Genomic DNA, 6173 nt, shown 5'->3' with positions numbered 1-6173 from the left:
GATGTTTTGGAACTACATATCCCATGATGCTCAACTACACTTCAGAGTGCATATGCATCATGGGAAATGTAGTTCCAAAACATCTGGGGTGCCAAGGTTCACCATCACTGGTTTATGGCATCAAGCAGAACAATTGATGGAGGTACGTCAGGCTGGGCAACAGGCACTTCAGGCTGGGCATCAGGCATTTCAGGCTGGCCATCAGGCGCAGCCTCAGGCATTTCAGGCTGGGCACCAGGCACTTCAGGATGGGCATCAAGAACATCAAACTCGGCAACGGGTACGTCAAACTGGGCAATGGGCACATCAGGACAGACAGCGGGCTCTGGGTTATTGAGCTGGGCAGCAGGCTCCGGGTCATCAGGCTGGGCAGCCAGATCTGGGTGATTGGGCTGGGCAGCAGTCTATGGGTTATAGGGCTGGGCAGCAGGCTCCAGGTGTTCGGGCTGGGCAGCAGGCTCCAGGTCATCGAGCTGTGCAGCAGGCTCAGGGTTGTCAAGCTGGGCAACAGAAAAGGAACCACCAGGCAGGGTATCAGGAATGGGACCATCAGACAGGGTATCAGGAACAGGATCACCAGGAACTGTATCATCAGGCTGGATACCAGATACAGGATCACTAAGCAGATCAGACATCGCATCATCAAGCAAAACAGTGGGCGCTGGGACATCAGACTGGAAGGCAGGCACCGGGACATCAAACTGGAAGGCAAGCACTGGGACATCAGACTGGAAGGCAGGCACTGGGACATCAGACTGGAAGGCAGGCCCCGGGACATCAGACTGGTAGGCAGGGCCCGGGACATCAGACTGGTAGGCAGGGCCCTGGGACATCAGACTGGAAGGCAGGTACCGGGACATCAGACTGGAACGCGGGCACCTGGACATCAGACTGGAAGGCAGGCCCCCGGGACATCAGACTGGAAGGCAGGGACCGGGACATCAGACTGGAAGGCAGGCTCCGGGACATCAGACTGGAAGGCAGGCCCCGGGACATCAGACTGGAAGGCAGGCACCGGGACATCAGACTGGAAGGCGGGCACCGGGACATCAGACTGGAAGGCGGGCACCAGGACATCAGACTGGAAGGCCGGCACCGGGACATCAGACTGGAAGGAGGGTATCGGGACATCAGACTGGAAGGCAGCCCCCGGGACATCAGACTGGAAGGCATCCCCCGGGACATCAGACTGGAAGGCAGGCCCCCGGAACATCAGACTGGAAGGCAGGGACCGGGACATCAGACTGGAAGGCAGGCCCCCGGAACATCAGACTGGAAAGCGCGCACCTTAAGGGCAGGCTGGACATTAGGCACTGTAAGGGCAGGCTGGATAACAGGCACTGGCTCAGCAAGCTGGGTAATGGGCCCTGGCCCAGTGAACTGGGTAATGGGCCCCGGTTCAGCAAGCTTGACACCGGCACTGGTCCGGCAAGCTGGATGACGGACACTGGCTTAGCAAACCGGTTGACTGGCGCCGGTCCAGCAGACTGGGACACGGGCACCAAAACTTCAGGCAGAGACACCGGATCTTCAGGCTGGGACACTGGGACTTCAGGCTGGGATACCGGGACTTCAGGCTGGGATACTGGGACTTCAGGCTGGGACACCGGAACTTCGGGCTGGGACACCGGGACTTCAGGTTGGGACACCGGGACTTCAAGCGGGGACACCGAGACTTCAAGCAGGGACACAGGCTAGAACAGGGGCACAGGATCATCAGGCTGGAACATGGGCGCCGGGATGTCAGACTGGACAGCAGGCACTGGGAAGTCAGACCGGACAGCGAACACAGGCGTTGGCACAACAGGCTGAACAGCTGACACTGGCACAACAGGCTGAATGGCAGGCACAGGCACAACAGGCTGAACAGCAGGTGCATCAGACTGGACAGCAGTCACTGGAATGTCAGACTGGAACATGGACACTGGAACATTGGACTGGAACATGGGCACCAGGATGTCAGACTGGACAGCGGGCACAGGCATTGGCACAACAGGCTGAACAGCAGGCACTGGCACAACAGGTTGAACAGTAGGAACATCATACTGGTCGGCAGGTTTTGGAACATCGCACTGGAACATGGGCACAGGAACATCAGACTGGGGCACAGGAACTTCAAGCTGGATAGCAGGCAAAGAGTTGGCAGGATTAGGTGGGTCATCAGGTTCAGCTGGCATGAAGGTGGACTGAGGCAGGTTCCTTGGTGTGGAAGCAGGTTGGATTACTGGCAGGATCGTGTGAGTAGGGAAGAACTTCCGTTTCTTCTTTGGCTTAACTGCTGGAGATCTGTAGGTGTCTGTAGGACTGTAGGTAGGAGGTGAGGCATACTGAAGCGAAGGGCTGGGATATGGCAAGGAAGGGGGAACAGCGGGCAGAGGAAGTTTCTGTGGGGAAGTTGTAGGTAGTAGAGAAGAGGCAGGTGGGTTAAAGGCAGAAGCTGGGCATAACAGGTCTGACCATGCCTGAAGTACAGGTAGAACAAAAGTGGGCTCACATACCCTCTGTCTGACCAGGGACTAGACTGCTACTATACAACCCTTTGTTGAATGTAGTCTCGGGGTTGACGGGATTTCAGGGGCGAGTGATCAAATCATATTATTTCTATTACTACATTGTAATATATAATGAAATAGGTCAACTCACCATAATGCAGAATCATTGGGAACCCTGAGATTGCCACTTGCCACAAGATGCAGCATGCCCCTATAACCTGCTACCAGATGCAGCGTGTCACTTGCCACCGTAGCCTGCCACCAGATGATTGTCACTTGCCACCATCTCCTGCCACCAGATGCAGCGTGTCACTTGCCACCGTCTCCTGCCACCAGATGCAGTGGCACTTGCCACTCTGCGCTCTTGCTGGGTAAGTCCCTTGATCCAAGTGCCTACCTGATTCCTACACTGACCTACCTGCCCACTACACTGACCTACCTGCCCACTACACTGACCCCTACACTGACCTACCTGTCCACTACACTGACCTACCTGCCCACTACATTGACCCCTACACTGACCTACCTGTCCACTACACTGCCCCTACGCTGACTTACCTGTCCACTACATTGACCCCTACACTGACCTACCTGTCCACTACACTGCCCCTACGCTGACTTACCTGTCCACTACACTGACCCCTACACTGACCTACCTGTCCACTACACTGCCCCTACGCTGACTTACCTGTCCACTACACTGCCCCTACGCTGACTTACCTGTCCACTACACTGACCCCTACACTGACCTACCTGTCCACTACACTGACCTACCTGACCCCTAAAATAACCTACCTGCCCACTACACTGACCTACCTGACCCCTAAAATGACTTACCTGTCCACTACACTGACCTACCTGCCAACTACACTGACCTACCTGACCCCTAACATGACCTACTTTCCCACTGCACTGACCTACCTGCCCACTACACTAACCTACCTAACCCCACAGGCTGGGAACTCTGCCAGCAACCTCCGTATGCTCGTCTGCATCAAGCACCACCCCCTCCCCCTCACACACATGGGCTGCCTGTGGCACGCACCTAAGGAATCATAAGGGACAGGGCAGGCTCTGGAGTCCACTGGAGTCCCCGGGCGGGGGCAGACCCGGGTGGTGAGGAGTGTCTGCCTCATTGGAGGTGTGTGGTGATTATAGGGGCTGGAGCCTAGAAGAAGTCACTTGGGGTGCCCACCCCCACGCTACACCACTGGGCTGGCCAGATGACATCATCGACATTCGGCAGTCAATGGAAAATCGCAAACGGCTGCATCAGTTTCATTCCGGGAGACTGTATTGGCCCGGAATGAAGGTGCCCGGGGCCCCGGAACAGACCTGCTAATTGCGGGAATGTCCCGGGCATTCTGGGACACGTGGCCACCCTAGTCATGAATAGGTAAGACCAGACTATGTGGATTGCACAGAGAGAACCAAAAATGCATGTAAGTGAATAAATAAGTTTATTGAAGGATAAGTGATAAAAATATATAAACACCTCTAATATAAACAGTGAACAACCAAACAAATAGTGACCCACTGTTGCAGAGTACGATTGCTGGGTGCAGCGAGTCAATTCAGATTAGACGTTGTGGAGTAACAGGAACTGGCTTCTTTATTGGAACATAACCACACTATCTAAAATGTCACTTCACATGGTAAGAAGAACACAGACAGGAAAAAGAAACCAACAAATACAGCATTATGTACAGGAAATACAACACATCATAGAAAATGTATAGCATAGCAAATTACTGAGCATTAGCGACATCTAGTGTCCTGTTTGTAAACTGCAGTCAAAAGGCTAAGCTGATAGTTGTTGCATCTCCAAAACTCACAAACAACAATAACTATACACAATATAAGGGAAGTACCGCAATCTGAAATGTAGCCAGGTCAGGGTCATTCACAGTAGATCAGCAGATAAACAAGCAGTTCCAGAATCACAAATGTAGGGCAGGCCGGGGTCATGCACAGGCAATCAGCAGATGGGGGAAAGTGCAAGGGGATCAGGCTACAGGGCAGGGATGCAAGGTAACAGGAGGGACAGGATCAGGATCAGATGCACAGGGTAACAGGGTCAGGTACGCAGGTTGCAGGTTCACAGGTCGCCGGTACGGATCAGGGCACAAGGAAGATACCAGGGCAATGACAGCAATCATCAGCTGGGTATTTATATTAATGCCTGTAAGACCCCTTTCACACTGCCAGCGTTTTTTCAGGGGCTATAGCGCTACAAATAGCGCCTGTATAGCGCCGGAAAAAAGAGGCTCCATTTGCTTCTTTGGAGTGGTGAAGGAGCGGTGAAGGAGTGGTGAACTCACCGCTCCTCCACCGCTGCTCTCCATTGAAATCAATGGGGCAGCGATGCGCTCCGGTGGCGTTTTGTGGGTGGATTTAACCCCTTTTCGCCCGCTAGTGGGGGGGTTAAAACTACCCCGTCAGCGGCCGAATAGCACCACCGCTAAAAAAAGCACCGCTTTACCGCCGACAACCCCCCCCCCCCCCCCCCGCGGCTCGATGTGAAAGCCTTTTAATTAGCCTCAAGTGACACCTGAATGCAGGAGGTGCTGTCTGCTCCACCGTTCCGGGAAACCCCCGCTGGTGGACATTGGTATTACAGCCAAAGGACCCATCAGTGCCACCAACAGGTGAATCCCTCCATTACAGATCCAGAGTGTTGAAAGACACCTGCTGGTGGACACTGGTACTGTGATCCAAGAGACCGACAGCACCACCAACAGGCGAACCCTTTCCTGACAAATACCCATAATTGTTATAAAGATATAAAAACCTGTGACCACATCTACATAAAAATACCCATATAGCATGTTTTGTCCCAAGACAAATAGGTCTTCGTAGGATATGCAGGAGTCATGCATTTATCCATATAAACATCAACTTTGTGTGATATTGATTAATCAAATTTATACTAAGTGTATTGTATTTTGTAACAGTTGCCGGAGTCCCTAAATAATATAGAGTTATATTCATAAGCCCCAATATATACGTAGATGCCCATTAGGAAACAGAACATATTTTCTTTTAATAAATAATTCATAACACATTTTTCTGCCCTCAGACACACCTAGTGGCTGAAGATGATACTACCTCTGCTCACCAGGTAAATCATTGGAGTTCTCCAACCAATGGAGAATAAGCCAAACCTCCTGGGCTGAGCTTATGATAATTTTATGAGTTAATTGTCCCAGATAGGCCATAGAGAGATGATCACAGAGCCACACGCCGGATACATCCCTAGACGATCAAGAAGCCTGATGATAATTGGCCACCCCCCATCTTGCTGGGCCTTGTGACTGAAACTACTCGAAGTACTTAAAATGTATCAGATATCTTCTCCTTTTAAACTGTTGGTAAGATACAGACCAGACACAGGGGGATGCTGTGGGGGGGAGGGGTGGAAGGGCCAGGGGGACGCTGTGGGGGGGGGGGTGGAGGTCACAGGGGGACGCTGTGGGGGGGGGGGGTGTAGGGCACAGGAGGGTGGGAAGCTGTGCAGCAACTTTCTAATAGCCGCACGTGGTACACGCTTAAGCAAAGGACAGCATAGAAGCTGCTGCACTTTCCTTCCTACATGCAGAGTAGCGCAGGAAGCGGCTGTATACAGACCTCTCGTGATGCGCTCCTCCCCGCCGGCCCCTCCTTTCTTTTCGTCCGTCCGAG

Source organism: Lithobates pipiens, unplaced genomic scaffold, assembly GCF_037356315.1.
Source record: "Lithobates pipiens isolate NorthernLeopardFrog02 unplaced genomic scaffold, aLitPip1_a1.2 Scaffold_92, whole genome shotgun sequence".
Lineage (NCBI taxonomy): Eukaryota > Metazoa > Chordata > Amphibia > Anura > Ranidae > Lithobates > Lithobates pipiens.
The sequence above is the reverse complement of the archived record's forward strand: the minus strand, read 5'-3'. Positions refer to the sequence as shown.